This window comes from Acanthopagrus latus, chromosome 9, assembly GCF_904848185.1.
Source record: "Acanthopagrus latus isolate v.2019 chromosome 9, fAcaLat1.1, whole genome shotgun sequence".
Taxonomy (NCBI): domain Eukaryota; kingdom Metazoa; phylum Chordata; class Actinopteri; order Spariformes; family Sparidae; genus Acanthopagrus; species Acanthopagrus latus.
Window position 1 is genome coordinate 7,229,159 of NC_051047.1, and position 20,835 is coordinate 7,249,993.

General features: G+C 44.6%; 1 protein-coding gene across 4 annotated transcripts in view; it reads left to right on the plus strand.

Moving 5' to 3' along the window:
- The window catches only part of si:dkey-91i10.2 (uncharacterized protein LOC555224 homolog), a 64,833-nt gene that overhangs the window by 1,493 nt on the left and 42,505 nt on the right, over positions 1-20,835 (plus strand). For 2 of the 4 annotated variants that reach the window (XM_037110029.1, XM_037110028.1), the window contains exon 2: positions 8,005-8,069. The gene's annotated coding sequence lies outside the window, so the exon portion shown is untranslated. Of the gene's footprint in view, positions 1-7,997; positions 8,070-17,410; positions 18,120-20,835 lie in introns of those variants that run through there. The other 2 variants (XM_037110027.1, XM_037110030.1) reach the window with 2 other exon arrangements.

Sequence of the window (20,835 nt, forward strand, 5' to 3'; positions counted from 1 at the left end):
ATATTCATATATCCATGAGTACACTTAAACGTAGTACACTATCCGCACTTACTAAGTACGCAGATTTCAGCCAGTGAGTGTTGTTCCAAATCTAATACTCTGTGGTGCCCTTACCGGAAATTACTTTCGCGACAGCCGCCGTGGCTCGTCAACCGCCAAAAACGGTGAACAAAAGACATCTACGACTTTACTTTTTAACAATTACAATTATACAGTCCTGCAATATGGCTCCGCTGCAGGCGCTGTCATCTCTGTAGCTATTTAAAAAAAAAAAATCCGAGCTGAGCGCCTCTGCCTGGCTCCGCTTTTTCCACTATGTAGACAAGATGGTGGCCGCTGAGTGTGCAAAGTGTACATCGTTGCACACTCAATGTTTCTGCCATTATGAGGGCAACATCTGGGTCCTTAAGGTACACTTCTTTTCGCCGCGATTGATATCGGAACACCCTAAGTACTCAAACTAAGTATAGTAAGTACGGAAAGTTTGGATATTGGAGCACGGCAATGGAGTCTGCTAACAGACAGCAACAGTAGCTAACATTATTTTAGAAATGGAGTCCGCTAACAGAGAGCAACAGCAGCTAGCATTAGTTTAGAAATGGAGTCTGCTAACAGAGAGCATCAGGAGCAGCAGTAGCTAACATCAGTTTACAAACAGAGTCTGCTAACAAAGATCAACAGTAGCTAACATTAGTTTAGAAATGGAGTCTGCTAACAGAGAGCAACAGTAGCTAATGTTAGTTTACAAATAGAGTCTGCTAACAAAGAGCAACAGTAGCTAATGTTAGTTTACAAATAGAGTCTGCTAACAGAGAGCAACAGTAGCTAACATTAGTTTAGAAATGGAGTCCGCTAAAATGGACTAATGACCGACTTCCAGCACAACACAGAAATTCCACAGAGAACCTTTTAAAGACAATTATCTTGATTTTGTGTTTTTTTTGTGTGTGTGTGTTTTTTTTTATTGACTAATCAAAGTATTGATTAGTATTGTCTTCATTGTTAGGTTTGTGTAGTACAGAGCTCGGTCTGACTAAATAACTTAACGTCATTACCCGAATCAGAGGAGGGAAACAGCTGCCAGCTTGAACTGGCCTCACCTTTGGGAATTGTCTCAGCAGCCTGGACACTGTCCCCACTGACACCATCAGGACTGTACAGTAGGACTGTCCTGCAGGACTGTGGTGTCTGTGGCTCAGGAGGTTTCTTTTGCTCGTGATGTGAGAGTGTAAATCCCTGCAGCAACAGACAGAAGACTGCCATCACTCCATGCCTCTCCTCTGTGTGTGCTGCCATTCAGTAGATGAAACACTGAGGAGGCAGCTGAGTTATTTATTCCGCCCCGGAGTCCCTGCACTCTCTCAGATCCTCAGGGAGTCCTTCAGTGCAGTGTTTTGGGGGCTGACTGGGCCTCAGCAGCAGGCAGGTGCATCTGAGCCGTGACTGGAAATGCCTCGAGCGTGATGGGAGTGCTGGCTGACGTCCAGACCACGATCAGATAATGTTAATGAAAACGGTAAAATAGTGTTGTTTGCACCGGCAGCAGTTTCTTTGTTTTCCAGGAATGGAGAAGCCTGTATAATGAAGCTCGGGCTCGCTGCGTATGAATACTTGATGAAAACACACTCAGTATATTTTCCTACGTGGGGTCACATGAGTGGAAAACACTTTGAATGCAGGCACGGTGCTCTCACAAAGGTGCTCCCCACACGACCCGGAAACATTTTACTGGCGAGCTTCTATAATGTTTCGCACATTATAGAAATGTGTGTTTTTTACTGACTTATTGATTAGTTTTGCTTGTGGGCAGGATCTGTGACCATCTTTTCAATTCTCTTATTGAGTGTGGAGGAATTTCACCAAGGTACTCTCTTGTGTCTCCATTATTTTAATCCGTTATCAGTGAAATTGATGTGCTCATGGGCATAATATTCTCAGGGATATTTAGGAATCTGTAACCTTGGGATTGTTTCTGGAGTTTGGGAGTTTTAACAACGTGGATGAGGTTTCATCAGCTAGACATGAATCCATTACTGTTACTTGAAGTTTCATATATTAAGTCTTTCCTAAGTTGTAGTATTATTTTAGTATAAGCAGTACTAACTAGTTTATTAACTAGTGATTTGTTATGTTACTGAGCTGTCTGACAGCCACTTCAGTGAACAAGATGTCAGTTCTGCATCACAAGCTGTAACCTAGCTGACAAATGTGTGTGACAGTTTTACGTAGAGCTCCAACTAACAATTATTTTGAGGGGACATACAGAAATATCCGATTTTCCGATTTTTTTTTTTCCGAGCTTTAAGTCATGATAATAGTGTAGTGAAAATCTAATATTGTGACAACATTTCTTATTTTCATCACAGAAGAATCTTGCAAGTATTATCCAGGTTTAATCAAATGTTTGGTCCTCAAAAATGCTGATGACAGTTTCCAGCAGCACAAAGCTTCTTTTCCAACTGCATCTTTTGTCCCGCTAACAGTCCAAAACCCAAAGACCCTTCAGTTACCATCCTAAATAAGAAAGAAAGCGGCAAATTCATACATTTAGGAATCTTAAACCGACAAATATTTGGCATATTTTCTTGGAGATGATTATTGATTACCAAAAAAAAAAAGTGTGTTGCAAAAACTGATCATTCCTATGAAGTTATACAATAGCATTGTCGGTCAAAGTAATCGTGATATGATTTTGTCACTTCACCTCTGTGGCTAAACGTGACGGACAGGAATACAGTATGTGGAGCTCAGTGAGCCTCTCACTACTGAGCACTCTTATAGATTTACCTCCACTGTGTTGCTTTGTTGCTCCTATCTGAGCTCTACATGGACCTTATCAGTAGGCTGATGTGATAAAAGGTCAAGTGGACCACACACACACACACACAGCTGGAGGAGTCAATAACAGTAGATCTAATGAGGCAGGTCGATGTGTGAGGCTAAGCCAGCAGAAATGTGTGGCGGGGCCCCGGGGCCTATAAGTCGTAATGTGCTGGTGTAGTTTGGGAGAAGGCTCAGCTCGGCTGGACGGAGTATAATTACCATCCATTAACTTATTGGCTGAGATCAGGTATTTTTTTAGTCCACTGACTTTCAATTACTTCAATCAAGTAATAGATAGTCAAAGATTAACTAAGCATCATTACTGTGCTTATTAAAGCATTTGGGTTATAATGGGCTGGTTTTTTTGCACAGTGTACAAGTGGCCAGGAAGTGATACCACTTTATATGAGCACAGCGTGTCTGACACCGTCCAGCACACACACAGATCATAAAACACACAGAGAGTAGAAACACTGTGTTGTTGGACTGAAGACAGAGCACAGACTGTCGGGGTGGAGCTTGTATTTTGAGTTAATAAACTGTAGTTCTAAGAAGTAATTGGTCATTTCAAGCAGCATGTAATTAAACAAAGTGTTTTTGTTTTTAACAGTAGGCTAACAGGCTGTAATCTATGATAACACTTGTTGACAACTGCCATAAAACAGCAGGGGGAGACGAGGCTGCAGTGGCTGTTAGCAAGCAAGCTTCTGCCACTGTGTGCGGCTGTCAGGGGGAGGTCGGGGGAGGACCGGACAGTTCCTGCCCAATATGAAATGAAAAGTCAATAATCTTTTCCTAAACTGTACCACGTAGTTCTGGTGGCTTAACCTAAACGTCACACAGAGACTCATAGAAGAGTACAGGTATGAGAGGCTGCAGAGCAGCTTGACAGAGCCTCAGTAATAGATGACCTGGGAATGTGTTGGATCAGTTGTCACCACAAGACTTATTGTACAGTAGGTGGCTAACTTTAGCCCCATAATCACAACTGAGCAAACCTCACCTGCTGAGGAAGACTATGACACTAACAATGACTATAACTGGAGGGGAGTTGCAGGCTTTTTAGCTCTGTGTGGTTCACTTCCCTGACAGCTTAACAATCGTTCACACCTGGGCTCACCTAGCCCTAGCAACTCACATGAAGGCCGGTTGGGTCAACTACCCACAATGACTCTGAAACTCAGAGCTAACTCGTGTCCTTAACAACTCTGTCAGGACACTCCCACACAGAGTTTAAAAGCCTTCAACTCCCCTCCAGTTAGTTAGAACTAAAGAAGCCTCTTGGATGAGAGCTGAAACGTCTTCAAGAAACTGAAACACATCCAGATCCTGTGATACAGCACTTGGAATACCAGCAGTGACAGCTTCAGCTGGTAAGGTTTTCAGTTTGTGAGGCTGTGTGTGTGTGTGTGTGTGTGTGTATCATCATGGTAGTGTATCATACTGGGTGTTCACTGTATATGCCTGATGGTGGTGCAGTGGTTAGTCTGAATGGTTGGCTGTATCAGCCCTGTGAGAGACTGGATGAGATGTGTCCTCTCATCCAGGGTAAGGGGGGATAGACTCCAGCGCCTGTGACCCTCTGCGGGATCAGCAGGTATAGATAATGGAAGGATGATTTCAACACTGTATCACCAGCCCCATCATGTGATGTCCAGCTATTTCCGGCAGTTTTCATGGCTCAAGTCTTCTGAGGGTGGAAACTGGTCTCGGCTTGATTCAGTTTTACCTTGCACTTCTGTGTTTTACAGCTCAAGCTGCAGCTTTTTGACATACCGGGACATTTTTAAAGAGTACAGTGAAGACGAGAGGCAGACAGGAGTCTATAAAAAGCCTCTGCTTTGCTGTTGATGTCTATCAAAAGGCACTCAGACCTCTTAGCCTTGATGAGAGAAATGCCACCTTGATTCAAAGGCTCAGTGATTACACATGCATCAGAACTGAGGTAATTCTGACAGGAAGAGACATCTCGGATGCTCACTCATCTTGAGGATTATTTTTTTAAAGTCAAAAGCAATAAGCTAAGCAATGACGATGGTGGGCGTGTGTTTGATGCAGCCAATCAGCATTGACCCTCATACATTGAGGCCATTGTTCCGCGGACCTCCTTTGTTCTTGAATCCTGCTCCGAGGATAAACTGTAACACATCCCCTGGTGTCCCGTTAGGGCGTCCGTCACAGCTGCATGAAGGCAGCACGACGGATGGAGTGTGTGAGTGTGCCGTCACCCGTCCTCCCCCTTTTACCAACAAACACAATCAACAAAGGCCATTGTGGGCGGGTGACAGTCAGGAGTCCCTATCCCAAATATGGACAACTGCTAATTACCAGCAGAGTAATTAAGAATCAGGCAGCTGTGGCAACAATAAACTGCCTGTGGGAGACATGGAGCTGCTGCTGGAGGTGAAACAGTTAATTGCGCCCTTTGACAAAATGTGGCTGCGGACAGTAAATATTGTTGAGAGAGAGAGAGATCCATCCCAGCTGAACGGGGCCGGTCCAACAGAGCTGCCTGTTGTGTCTTCACTTGGGGAGGGCGAAGGCTGCCGTGAAAAGAAAACAGTTTGTAAGAGGCAGACTGAGAGCAGGAAGGTCACCTGATAAAATGCTAATACAAGAGCTGAGCGTCCATGCTCTGTCAGTCTGACGAGGCTGGGCTGAGAGATCTCTTCAAATGAACAAACACACACATGCAGTACGACACACACACACACACACACACACACACACGCTGCTCAGAGAGAGGCTGCTGTGAAGGACATGAACAGAGAATCAGTCTCTGCAAACAAAATACACATCGTGACCGTGAGTCTCCCAGCCTTGATATTCCTCACAGGGCTGTTTGATATGCAGACAGAGACACCAGAGATTAACAAGCTCCAATTATTTCATATGCAGTTGATGTAATCAGTTTGGAATATGCACGTGTGTCTGACCACGACCCTGAGAAAAAACAACACACCCACAGCAACTCCACATTGTACTGATGATAGTAAAGACAATTTATAGTTGAGTCTCATTGCCAGGACGTCAAATAGCAACATTTTTGGTTGGTAAAGTGTACTCATCAGGCTGCCGTGAGATTTGACCACCTGTCAGTCCAACAACTCCACATAGTCGCTAACTGCTGCTAACCGGAGCTGACGTAAGCTGTTAAAGCTCAGTGTTCTGCTCTGACGTCTCATTCTGTAAATGTCCATGTCACAGTGTAAGGGATAAAGAGTAATGAAACCATCAGTGTTAACATTGATTCATTAAATACCTCACTGTCACTGTACAGTGTTGTTTGCCACCAAGCGCGGTCACAGTGGCGATCCATTTCTAATCTAGGCTAAACGATTGGGTAAAGTGATGTTTTGCCCTGTGTTGTTGTTGTTTGTGACTCTGAGGAAAACAGAAACGATCCAGTTGTCTTTGTCTTTGTCAAATACATTCACTCCAGTACTGAGTGTGGTTATGAGGTACATTAGTAGTAGTTAGTAGAGGATTTTCCATTTCTTTTACTTCTACTTTATTAATTATTTAATATTGTGCTTTTTACTGAATGTATTTGTTGTTGTTTTACATGTGGCAGACCCTGCCACCTTTATAGCTTCAAACAGAGTTCTAGGACCTTGTTTTCCTCTAAGAACAGCTCGTTTATTCACTTATGGAATTATTTTTTTATTACCTCATTAATATTGTTAATGTTGTTGTAATTCTGAGTTTGTATGTCTTCACTAAAATATAGAGTAATTCTTTAAGTACGGTCTGAATGTAGACTTTTTACTTCAGTTCAGCCCATGTGAAACATGTTTATCACACTACTAATGATGTCACAAAGAGACACTTGTGGTTTTCAGACATTTACCTGGTAAAATATTTGCTTACACATGTTGGTCAGGGAAGCAAATGTATAAATACGGCAGATGAATGTAAGTACTTCAGATCACAAACCATAGAAGTGTTGTGAAATCTGCACCATCTCTTACTGTAGTGTGAGTCGTGCACTGTACTCTGAGCAGCGTCTGATTGTCCAGAAGCCAGTATTTTAGGACGAGAAACCTGCCATTTTTAGTATTGTACTTGCTCACAGTGTTGGTTTCTAATGTCAGTGTTCCCTGAGAGGTGTAACCTTCTCTAATGAGGCTTCATCCCATAATATTATTATCAGGATTAGCCTGCATAATCCATTTAAGTTTATTATTCTGTTCCGTGTTAGGCACAGAGGCAAATATAACTCACATTGTTTCACTTTTTCTCTCACCATAAAAATCTCTTGCGGTCTAAAAATGTGACTGAGGATGTTTCTGATTCTGGCCTGACATGTTCTTCCCCTCACTACCTCCCTGATGAATCGACTATCACCAGGAAACCCTGTGCTTGTGCTCATCAGGTGACTGTGTGGCAGGTTTCTAGTAAATCAGACTAAAGATGGAGGGGCGGTCTTTGAAGTTAGCTCGGTGAGCAGCAGCAGCACTTTCCTGTCAGTGCAGTCATTTTCTAAAAGCGGCAGCCTCGCTGATGGCCCGTGGCAGGGTAAAAGCTCCCTGAGTGCGAGACCTCTCCACCCATCATGTGGTGTAACCATGAGTAAAGCTGCAGACAGGGCTCCAGCTGTGCTCCATCCACATCCAGCCTTTTCTCTCTCTTTCACTGACAGTCATTCATAACCTAGCTCTCATTTTCTGCACCACTTTTCTCCTCTTCCTTACGCTACGTGCTTTAATGTTCCAGTCTGTTCTACCTCTGGCCAAACGTCCATTTATTACCTTTTTTTCTTTCTTCCCTGTGGAAGAGAAAAAAGAAAAAGAAAACGTGGCTCGGTTGGAGAGAAAGGGGGCAGACTCCCCATTAACACCGGTGTCACACTACACATACTCAGTTTTTTTTTTTCAACAGGAGTGATGCAGGGGCAGCACATGTGGAGGCAAGGACTCAAACAGAGTCTCTGCATGAATGATTAAGAGCTGGAATATTATTGAGCTGTTGCACAGATCAGGTCATTTGAATCAGGGATGTATGATCAGCACCTCAGTGAAAATGGGAATAAAATATTTAGAGCTGCAAAGGTTTACCAATTCTTTTGGTCAACTATGAAATTAATTTCTAGCTATTTTGATATTCGATTAGCCTTTTTGAGTATTTTTTTAAAGAAAGAAGCTTATGTTGAAACTTTCTCTCTCTTCCTCAAGAATCAAGATTTGCGCACAGTCAAGCGGCCACAGGACGACACCATCACTTTGGAAGGACGCTAATGCTTTAAGGTATGATTTTGCTTGGTCTGAACACTTTCATCATCTGTTGATTCTTTCGTGTCATAAGCAATTTGCCACAAACAAAATGACAGTAATATTGTCAGAAATATCGCAGTTATGTGTCATTTCTGTATGTTCAGAAAACAAAAGCCTTGGCAGGTGATTTACTCACAGTAACGTCCATGAGAGAATATACTGTATGCATTGAAGGTCTCACAGTGTGACAGGTTTGCTGAAAGTTTTTCACAGTTCTATGTTATCACCTGGTCAGTCTGTGTCAAACCACAACACAGTACGTCAGCTGATGGACTCAACAGATTCAGATTGTAGCTTCTTCTTTTTAACAAAAAAAACAAAACAACTCTTCTGACAACAAGAATCACTCACCACGGCCCTCCCAGTGGCCAGCCCTGAAGAAAATAACCATTAGTGGCTCTTCCACTAAATAAAAAAACAAAAATACTTTCTGACTGAGTGGTTTTTTGCCTGAGAGCATTTTTCCTAAAGAACCAGAACTGAACACGCCACACAGCAAAGTACACTGAAAGCAGCGGCATTTAAAATCTATTTCTCTTTCTGCTCCCTGTGTATATTTGTGTGTGTGTGTGTGTCTGTGTGAAGCCAGATGCTGAATGTTAATGAGACTGAAAGCCTCTGTGCTACTCTACCTGACAGCTCCAAGACGGCTTCAGCATGTGTGTGCGTGTGTGTGTGTGTGTTCATGCCCACAACCTTCCTGTGGTGGACTATCAGGATTCAGGTCAGAGCACATTTTACCAGTAGGAAGGATTATCTTGAAAGCAGCTGAGTCGGCAGGCGGCTGTTCAGTGGAGAGGCTGGTTAGTTTGAAAGCGTCAGCGTGGAGCGTCTGAAGAGCAGAGCCGACTCTTAGACCGTCTGCTCTGCCTTTAATGATGCGGCTGGTAAAATATGGATTAAACTGTGGTCTGCACGTCCGCCCAACTCTTTTTCTGTCTGTCCTGCTGTCTGAGAAATACTGCTGCTGTATTACCGAGTGTTCTGCTGATGGTCTTTGTTAGTCCCTCTCTCATTTTCTTTTTCACAAATTGAGTGTCTAACGATGGTGACAGGAGGCGTCACATGTCGAATATAGTAGCCATCTGAGAAACATGTCAAACTTTAGGCTATGAAAAATGGACTTAACCAGGAAGGTAACCCTTTGCTGTCATGTCTTTTTAAGATTGGCTGAGTTCCAGCTGCTGAGATATTACACAACTATACACTGTATTAAATATGGATGGAGCTCCCTGGTTTGAACTTGCAGGATGGGCTGTAATCACTTTGCAGATCATTAATTCTTCTTTCTACTGGCCAGCACAGGGCCACTGTCGGGGGCCAACTGTGAGGGCTATAGGATGAAGGTCCGGGATGCCTGTCGCTGGTACGCTGCAACGCTCGTTGTTTTGAGATGGGTGATGCATGTCATGAGGGGATTTGCTGGCCATCATCCGATGCAGTGGTTTTGATATGAGAGTGTGCTGTAGACACGGTGCTTCGTTGCTAGTGACAAACCTCCTGGCCGCATGTGTCTGAACCTTGTAGTTTGGTTAGTTTGCCAGACCACTCCATGTTTTTTTTTGTGTGTGTGTGGCTCATTGAAGTGAATGGGGAGGCTGAATGAGCATGCGCTCCTCTGCTCTTCAGGTATGAAACGCGGCTGAACTGCAGCCACGCTGTTTCCTCTGTGCAGTTTAACCCTGTTGCTTAAAAAAGAAAACAGCATCTTCTTTTCTGCTGAAATAAGCGAAAGCTCTTCACAGCTCAGTCACTTCCCTTTCTCCGTGTTTAACATCACAGTGTTTTTATGGCAGCGGCCTTGCTCATTCATCCACTGATAGCCCAAGGCCTCTTCTAATGGCTCCTCCACGTGCCGTCATTTCAGGGAGCAGCGACCTTGTTGGCCTCCAGCTCCTGCCTCGAAGCCTCACTTATGTCACTATCGTTGCATAATGTTACACTCTTTAGCGCAACTGTGTTTGATGCAGACATGGACCTCGTGCATGATGAGCGCCTCTAACAGTTCACAGCGCTCGCCTGTTGCCTCCGCCTGCCCATGTTCAGCGTCATTGAGATTCAAAGAGCCTCGCCCTGCTCCGTCTGAATATTCTGCATCATAATACGCCTCACCCGGCCTCCTCCATTGATGTGTAAATGCTGATGATTCTCAAGTACGCCCAAGCTTCCTACTATTGCTATGAAGACTGCCGCGCTTGAACTTTGATGGCTAATGTGTTTTTATATCCGCCTCCCACGCAACTCGCAAAGACTTCATGAGCTGCCGCCTCTCTGGGGAAGAGGGATAACATGGATCTGTGTGTCTCTGTGCCTCGACTGAAGATGATTCAGTTCAGTTCTGTGTGTTCAATGCATTCAGTCCAGTGCACCATCTGCGTCGCTGTGTCAACAACCCCGTGTTTACTGTGTCTACCGAGGCGTTTAATTCAGGCGGAATATTAAGAGGGTCGTCCGTTTTGCAGATGAATGAATCCCAGTCGCGTTTCTGCAGAGCAGCAGATTTATTTGGCATTTCCTGTTTGGCTAATACTCATTCAAGATGCATGCTGGTAACCTCTTGGCACTCTGTTCTGCTATGTAGCACTATCAAGCTACTTGGTTAAAGAAAGCTCAGCCTTTTTTTCGTTTCCCCGTGGTGATATTTCAACGGCGGAGCATGTTCAGCGTACATTTGGGGTGGAAACGATAATGAGAGTGATATGACCCTGCAGTCGCTCTAACCAGATCCGCGGTATCATCTGGAGGAGAGCAATCAAGGCCGACTGATGAGAGAGGCATGCGGATGGTGTAGAGGAGACGCTGCTCTGAGAGGGACCATACAGTACGCTGTGGAGACGGAGAGATTGACAGGAAAATTGGATTTCAAGGCTTCTCTTCAGGAGGGAGTTTATTCAGTGTACTGTGCAGCTGCAGGCGTGCTGATTATGATAACAGGCTCCGCTCTGCACACAGGCCTTCAAATGAACCAACACAGGGTCGGGAGGAAGTACGTGCACACATACTGTACGCTCATGAACAAGTCAGCGAATGTGGGTCAGAGAGCGTTCTTTATGTAACATCTGACATGGAAATGTCAAAGTGTGACGGAGTTCTGCGTTGGCCGCTCTCTCCCATCAGACCTGTTAGGACCGATGGAAAATGAAATAATGGATCAAGTTAATGGGTCATGTTGCAGACGTAAGGACCTGCTTTCATTTATTTCCATTTTTCCCAGGCAGGTCACCTGTTCTACTGCGCTGCCTGGTCCGATCAATACAAACACACACACATGCAGGCGTGCGCACACTCACACACCCCGACACTGACACAGCCATGTTATTGCAGTGAAAAAGGAGGTATTTTTGTAAGAAATGCTGAAAACTTTTGTCAGTGAATTGATTTGATGATCATCAGAACATAAACATACATTCTGATCATCGGTAACAGCTGTCTGTCGTTCCAGCTTCTCAATTGTGAGGGTTAGATTTTTTAAGGGTAAACACTTTAAACTGAAACATCTTTTAGTTTCAGCCCTTCATCAGGAAAAACAGGAAATGAAAGACGAGTTTATGAAGTAAGTAACATTATGATTTGATTTTGACGATCTGTGTGAAGTTCACATGTCTTGTGAATGGTTGGTCTGATCTGCTTCACACAGAGGAAGCGCTGTGTCCGATTTGGTACAATTTGGACACGTGACACATTCAATTGGAGTAACGTGTATAATAAACAGAAAACGCTGCTCTCGCGTGATCTCATAGGGCAGCAGACGTAATGATATGGAGACGACGTCGCAGTGATTAAAAAAAACATCGCAGGAGGTTAGAGGCGTCTGGATGAGTGGGGACATGTGGTCGTCACAGGTCGGGTTTTCTATTCTTCAGAGAGAACAACAACAGTAGTAAACAGTAATATGCTAGCTAATGTTAGCCTCAAAGGGCTGACAACGCCGTCAGCTGTTCCGGGATGCCTCTCTCCTCACGAAGTCCTGATGTCATCAGTCAGATTTTAAATCGTGAGTGTCATTCACATGTTTGATATCTTCCAGGTGAGTCTGTGAGCAGTTCAGGGGGCTTCCGACTGGATTGTTGAGCCGTCACGTCACCACACCATCTGTGCACTAGTTAACAAATAATTTCCTGATGACTCCAATAGCCATCAAGCCGTGATGTTGGTATACGTATCGGACTGTGTAGGTTGTGCACACTCCCACACGTCATGAGAGAGTGAAGCAGCAGTTTTTGCAGAGGAATATGGGTCACTTCCCTGATGCCCCCTGTCTCTGCAGCACTGTGTGTCGATGTACATGTATGTCAGGAATCACACAGCTGCCCTGCTGTAACAACACAAGAAGTCAAGAGCCTACAGTCGTATAGAGCCCCTATAAGGAGGCTCAGTACAGCTTCACATTTACACAAATACAGCAAAGGCAGCTGGGAACGTCAATGAGGACAATTTCAAAATTTGACTGGTCGAAAAGCTAAACGATCTGGAAAGTGATGACAGTCCATCCTGCAGGGGACGTGAATGGTTTTATTAAAAAATGTCACATTCCTTTGAAATCATTCTCTGTCTTTCTCAGGGCAAACGTGTTTCAGACGGTTTAACTCAATGGAGAAGCATTTGTGGGTCTGCAGAGGTCGGTTCTGTTAATAATTGTTATGTTGCTCTTTCGAGAAACACCAGGTGGATGTGTTAGTGCACCTCCGCACCACAGGTGATGCACAGAAAACAGGTGAGTAGCACAAGTACATGGAGCCGATGGTGACGGACCGGACTGACCCAGCCTCCCCGACCTGTCAGAGGACACAGACCCAGTTAATGCTTTAAATATAGTTCAGTGTTTCCAGCCTGTGGACACTCTCCTGTATGTGTGTCACTGTGTGCCTTTTGTGCATTGTGCCATCCATCACCCTCCACCCAGTCACCCATCACTCTATTGATTGTTAGCCATCAAAGGGCCGCACTGTGCCCCACAATGCCCCTGTGGTTGCCAAGCAGATAAACACACTGGCAGAGAGGAGGTTTTTTTTGTTTTGTTTTTTTACGCTGTCCTCTATTAAGGCACCCCCCCCCCCTTCAGTATGTACACATTCCCCTCCAGCCGAGGGGGTCGACAACAATGCGTTGTTCCCAACAGTAACGGCCATTGTGCTTCAGTGAGGGCCGCATTATGTGGAAACACTGCGTCCACACACTCTATTAGCCTTCCTGGCTGTGGCTCTAATAATGTGGACAAATATCATCACTGTCTCCTCTTCACGTCCCGCTGTGTTTGTTGGTTCAGAGCGATGCTTCATGCTGCTGGGCTCCAAGGGTTACTGGCTCGACACTAAAAGCCGGCTCACCCTCCGTCAGCTCCTCGTGCAGCTCCTCCCCTGAGTCATGAAGCGCTGCTAAATTTAGAGCCGCCTTAAAAAGTCATGGTGTGGCAACTTCTTATTGAGTTAGCCCCCACAAATGGCTCTCGCTCTCTCTCCCCCTCTCCTCTTCCTCTCAGTAAAAGGCTTGTCTGTGACTCACCCACGGCAGCGCGAGGGCTCTCTGAATTATTGAATCAATGGTGGAGCCCTCATAAATTATCTAAGCACTTGTCGCCAGGCGGAGCAGAGCAGCTCTGCGGCGACATCTCGTCTTGACCCTCGGTGTCAGTACCACCTGGACCTCTGTCTGTATGGGCCTGAGTACAGGACGGAGCTAACCTGGACACACACACACGCACACACACACACACACACACACACACACACACACACAGATGTATTATAGAGCTTGCAGTAAATGCTTCTCCCTCTTCAGGGGCATGTGAGACATAGTCTGCGCTTTCAGATCTTTAAGCTCCACAGTAAGTTTCCTGACATGAAGAATTCATTAAAAAGCTCTGTCTAATGTGAAAGGAGCTCTTTAGCCTCTTTTAGCTAATTGTTTTGGTTGCACAGGCAACAGTTTTTCAGCCAACAAGCTCTATAAACCCTCTGCACACCTCCTGCCCAGCTCCACACAGCACACTGACAGAGTTAGTCAGTATAGTGGAACCAGGAGCAGCTAACATCCAGACATTAAAGTCAAGATTTGTGGCTCAGAGTTGAATTTGCTTTTACTTAAAAATAAAAACTAAAATGGCACTCAATCACCCTGGAATCACTTTAACCTTACATTTTGTTTGGAAACTGATATTTGTATTGAATCAAAGAGGACACACATCTTTTATAGTGAAAAACAATCAGTAATCCTACATCATCGGGTGCACAGATAATGGATAAGTGAATAGCGGTAACCTCTCTGTGGTCTTTTGGTGTGGAGTCTGTGGTATTTACACACGTCTCAGTTCAGACATGGTGACAGGCTTACTGTATCTCAGCTCTCCTGAGTGCACAGCCAGCGCTTTCCCACCTGAAAAAGAACTCTACGTGGACACGGGCCCTTAGGTTACTCAGAATAAATCAGGAAACCAATACAGGACTGTATGCCCGCGAGCAAGGCAGCTTTATCCCAGTCATGTGACAGCATCCACGGTCATTCCAATAATGAAAGTTCACCAACAGTCAAGTCACTGTGAGAGCATTTTAACTATCAACTGTGAACAAGCGATCAGTTTCTTGATGAATGGCTCAATAGGGAACATTGACCGTCAGAAAATCATGACAAAGTCCCATCACTATAGCCCACTGCTTGATGTGATGTGGTGGAATATTCGTCAGTCAGAAACCAAGAAGCGCTTCGTAAACAGTCATCAACACACTGGAGATTATGGCATCAACAAAACACTCTCTGCTGAGAGTGTTGACGCGAGAGGTCGGTCACGTTGTTGTTGCTCATGTTGTCCACGCTGCTCAACAGGAGGACCACCTGCCCGTTCACAACCGGAACAGCACCTGCGCTCACTTAGCTCCATGCAGTCAGTTATTAACGGGTGTAAAAGTGGATCCCATCATGGTCAGTGTGACAGTGATTACACACTGTATATTCATGTAGTGTCCCACACACACTCACGCACACGCACGCACTCACACACACACACACACACACACACACACACACCTGATTAATGCGCTCCTGTGGTTGCTGTATTGATTACTGGAGCTGCTGAATATAGAAGAAATGCTCAAACAGCCTCGGGCGTTGGTGCATGTTGGAGGCAGGTAGCCCTGAGATGCAGAGCAGCAGGTGCTGAGCGAACACACCCACGGCTGACGGCAGCTCCTGACGCCTCGCTCCGCTCTCACTTTTCGCCTTCAAGGTGGACGGTGGAGTCGGAGCAAAATAAATAACAAAAGATATGGCTGTGAAACAAAAGATACGGCTTCAGTGGAGTTTTGGCAGTAAGCTGGTGCTGGAAGTCACCCATACGTGTTCTGTGTGAGAGTAATGTGTAGCCGCTTGTGCTCACTTTCACAGACACAAACACATGAAAGGCCGTCTGCCGATGCCTGTACGGTGCCTCTCGTCGCTATTATTCCCACAGGAAGTCAGGGTTATGGGACGCCCCTGGAGTCTCTCTCCATATGCCCACACACACACACACACACACACACACACACACACCAAACCTCACACATACTGTGACAATATCCCGTCATTATAACACACTGGCTCGCTCTGCCTGGTTCTGTGAGACAGTTGCACAACTTTCATGCTGGTGTTTGAAGCGTCTCCTGTTAAAAAAATTGTTCAGCCTTACGACACATGTTCCTCCAACTGAGCAGATGATCTGATTAGACTGTAAGCTCCCCGCTGTGTAAATAAATGTGTGCATATTAATGAGGGGAAGGAGATTTAGAGATAGAAACTTGATATTAAAATCACTCTGGTGTTGTTGTGAAGCTGTGGTGTTAGAGAAATATCTGCTAATCTGTTCATTTTCGTAATTCATGGCAGGTGAAAAAATCTTATAATCACTAGAAGGAGTCATTGTCTCCTTTTTCTTCTTCCTATAAATTCTGCACTGCGACGTGTGATGCATCATGCTGCCCTTCACATTCAATACCACTCATATCTTGAAGGTCAGCTGTGCCGTCCTCGGAATTTAACAGCAAAATATATGTAAATTGTCTGTGGCACATATCAGCGTTATCCAATGCATCTATCGACAAGATGACATCATTTTTGTGTGCCTTCTTCAATCATTATAAATCACAAATTCGAACAGGTTTATGATGTGACAATGCAATGCAACGACTCATGTAGTACCGGAGAAACCACGGGTTGGGTTCACATGAAGACTTTGTTAAGGTGACAATAACAAACCACTTGGTTGAGTTAGTGGACCTCATGGTCAAAAGAACCCAACACTGACTGTCAGCAGGAAACGGTAAAAGAGCAGCTGTCTCCTGAGTTAATGCCAGATGTTTTGATGATCGATCCGCCCCGCCCTCCTCCTGCTGCAGACTTTCACACTGTCACCAGAGGAGACAATCATGTTCATATGGAGGACAGTGTTGATATTTGAAATCATGTGAGAAAAAGTAGACATTTCTAACAGTGTGTTACTTAAGCAGAATCCCACAATTCTGCCAAAAAATCTGTTTTCAGGTGTTTTTTTTATTTTTTTAATCATGTAGTTCATTCTAAAAATCAAAGCTATAGTGTAGCATATACACAATCTAGGATGTAATCAGGTGTTACAAAATCAGTCACAGGAAATGAGAAATGTAGCAGAATGTAAAACATGCTATTGAAGTGCTGTGAGGGTGTTTCAGCATTGCTTCAGTCTGGCATTCTCAGCATGTGACCAATTTATACTGCAGGTGTTAGCTTGATCATTGAGGACCAGCATTACTAATGTCAGTATACGGTATACACATACATTAGCCAAAATACTTACAGTATCTTGCACCACTGTGCTGCCCGGTAAATAATAAATGAGGATGGGTTGGTCTAAAGCCTCTGAAGTTAAGTAATTGTTTTGTTACATCATGTAGGAGTCATTTACACCAGTGGGTCAGAGATGGAGATTGAGGTGGCACTATGTACTGTTATAGAAAAAAATCAAACTTAATAATAACAGGATTAATGAGGTAATAATACAAGCTTTTCCATGAGTGAACAAACAGGCTGCTCTCAGAGAAAAATAAGGTCCCAGAACACTAAAAACGATGAGAAAAGACAGAGTCCGACGACGTCCTGTTGAAGTGTGGGTTCATGGGGGGTTGTTGACTTTATTGTTTGGCGACCACCATCGCAGATGAAAATGTATCTTGACAGTGCCTAGAGCAGAGATGGTGACGGACGTGCTAATGTATTAAAGTTCTATTCACGATGTGTTAGCCCACTTCCTCCTCACTGTCAGCTGCTGTTTCCCTGGAAGTTCTAACAATGAGAGGCCATTGACAGGAACTCACCGTTACCTTTGGTAAATGAATGACTGCGGGGATAACACTCGGGGTAACGGAAGTACACAACTCAACAACATAGATGTTTTAGATGGTTTTACGTGGAAATGTTACACACTTCTATTGTCCATATGTTTCTGGAGAGGTGGTGATGAGAGAAGACATGATCATGCCTCGATCCGAAGTGACAGCTCCGGTGTTTCTGTGGCTGTTGGTCACATTGATGGTTTGGTGTGGAGTCCTGCGGGCTGTTGTGGATCACACCGTGTTAAGTTGTTTGTGTATGTGTGTGTGTGATCCAGGTGATGATCTGACAGAGCAGCTGTCACTTCACTCTGACTGAGAGAATTAAAAGGATTAGTCAAGTGTTGAGGATGATGACACAGCAGCAGCACCTGCCTGCACTTTGTTCTCTGAATGTGTGTGTGTGTCTGTGTGTCAGAGAGAGAGCACCTCACAACTCAACAGCCGCTTCCCGGTAACCATGCCAACCACAAGGGGCTGTTCATGTTGGAGCATGCTCAGTTTGGCTCCGTCCCCCGTAACAATAGCCAGTGAGGGAGCTCACACTCGCGCACACACACACACCCTCTCTCTCACTCTACTCCAGCTCGCAGTGGGAGCTAGACGGAGAGGAGAGGCTGCCTGCTGCGCTGCCGTGCTCGCAACACACAAACACCGACCGCCAAACACACACTCCTTCATAACAAAGGTGAGGACACAAACCTGCACATATCGCTGTGAATGCCCTGGCTGTTCTGTTCTGTTCCGTTCCGTTCCGTTCCGTTCCGTTCTGTTCTGTTCCGTTCCGTTCTGTTCTGGATGTGAGGAGTTTGTAGCATCAGTGTCTGTGACAGACGGGGCTGCAGAGTCAGACAGTTGTTGCTGCTGTAAAGACTGGAGAACCAGAGGAAGCATGTGCTCTGCTTTGTGACTGACAGGACTGTATGTCTTCTCTCTTCATCTTTTTCTGTCCTATACTGTGACCCCCTGCTGTTCCTGCTTGTTACAAATCGCTTGCTTCTATGGATCTTGTTGTTTTCCGACTACTGAAACAGGTTGAATTACGTTTTCTGCTCAATTGGAGGTGTAGTAGTTGACAAAGCAGTGGTCGCTCAATAATTCATGTCGCCTTGTATGGAGGAAAGTCAGGGGCAGGTGTAATGTGATGCTTTGCATGGACACAGATCTCTCGGCCAGCCTCTTTGGACAGTTGGCTTCAGTTTTACAACCCCTGCGTTTGCTTATTCACATACTGCACGCTGCATATCAGCCGTTTGAAAGACTGCTCTTTGTGCGCTCGCCTCACCTGCTGATATAACTCAAAGGTGAAAGTGTCTCCGAGGAGAAACAGATCCAGGCCGGTGCGGGTGCTCGGCCATCTCCTGATGTCATGTGATCTGCAGGTGGAGGGAACGTGAGGAGCCTCGAGTGTGTCTGTGGTCTGTCTGCCTGTGGGAGCGTGAGTCAGGGCGGTCTGAGCAAAAAAGATATCCTCGATCTTATCCTGTAGTCTCACCCCATTTCTCCCTCAGAGGCACACACACACACACACACACACACACACACACACACACACACACACACACACTACAGTCACTAACTGCCTCCCACAAGATTAATTGTTGTGGCTGTTAAATTCCTGGTTGGTCGATAGTGTATTCCTCTGCAGCCAGCCGGCCGCCTCTTGTGTCTGTGTTTGCTCTGGTGTGTGTGTGTGTGTTTGTGTGTGAGAGTGGGTCTGTGGCCTTGTATGTAAGCTGGAGGTGCAGCCAGGGCTCCCTGATATGGTCTGAATCAATATGATGATAATTATGTCAGCATCTATGAATATATGAATATATGAAACTCATTACTGTAACTCCAGTTAACGAACAGTTGGTTGATTTGTAGGCGGATTCCAGAAATATATTTGAGTTTTTATTAATGAGCGGTGTTTGAAGGCGTGGAGACACGTTCTAAATACAACAGTTTGACATGTGGAGGACTCGGCAGTCAAGCTCGCAGTAATGGGTCTTAGAAATAAAGCTCGCTGACAAGCAGTTTACATATCAGGACATAACTGGACTGTTGGACTGTTCTCAACGTCGTCACAGATTGGTTAGTTTAAGGGAAATACATATGTTACATTCAGTCACATAATTAACTTACTTTATATCTGTACATTAACTCACATAAGTCAAAAACAAACCTCTCTTGACTGGGGGCTTTTTTGTACACATGTGCTGACTTGGCTGGTGAGACTTTATCACAGCCCACTTTGAGGCTGGGCAGTAGAGGTGTAACGAGACATGGATCTGGATCGATATATCGATTTAATGATCAATGATCCAATAGCGTCGTTCCAAAGTGAAAACATCGATTCATATCGCTGCCATTGTGAAATTCCCATGGCACGTCTGTGTCACTGTTTCCGTCCATGCACAGCTCCTTCCTAAACAGTGCTGCCTTTTTGTTAAAAAGAGTAGATTGTTTTCCATTGAAATGTCCGGAATTGTTGATAAAATCATATATCCATGGAACAGTAGTAATTCAGTAATAAAATTGTCAAATATATTTTAGTTGCTTTTTGTGAGTTGTTATAAATGTAACTGATTGTGTTAAATGGGCATACAGCTTAATTTCATATCAATCACAGGCCGCTGTATTGAATCAAATTGAAATTGTATTGTGGCAGACTTTGTAAAAATATTGCATCGTCCAAAGAATCCATATAACATCGTATTGTGATGACACTTGCTGGTTGAGTCGAGAGCTCTTGAGCCTGGTGGAGTAGCTCAGGGCATCTGCCCTTTTCTATCCATTATTGTGGGTGGAGCTTGGTGAGCGGCAAGAGGTGGGAGGAGCTGGACTCTGGAGGAAGGAGGATGTAAGTGAACCAAGGCAGGAGAGAGAGAGAGAGAGAGTGTCGGTGTTACCATATTGTCATTCATTATCTGTTTATACACCTTCCTCCATCAAGGTCCCACCAAGAAGGAGTCCTAAAAATGCCTATTGACAAATAAGAAAACAATAATTCTGCCCTGCGACCAGTGGTAATCTGATTATTATAATGATCATAATAATGATTGAAATGTAATATTGATATATTGAAAGTTGTAGAAATAAAATTTAAATAGCCGAGATGGTGTCACGATCAGTCAGGTGACCTGTTTTGCACAACGGTTCAAGTAATTACATATACATGACGATTTTTAAAACAGAAAAGGAGCAAACCCTCTCTAGGGCGGAGAAGAACTCCCCAGCAACCTGAAGATAAGATCTTTTGAAGTAGAAAGCAAACAGTCTCTGTTTACCCATCTGGCACACATGGAGTGCAGTATCACTCATGATAGTCCTGTATTCAACCTTTGTGTTGCTCTGGTTTGGTCTCCACCAGCTCCTGAGACAAACATCTGTGGCTCCAGCTGCTAAGTGCTCCACTTTCA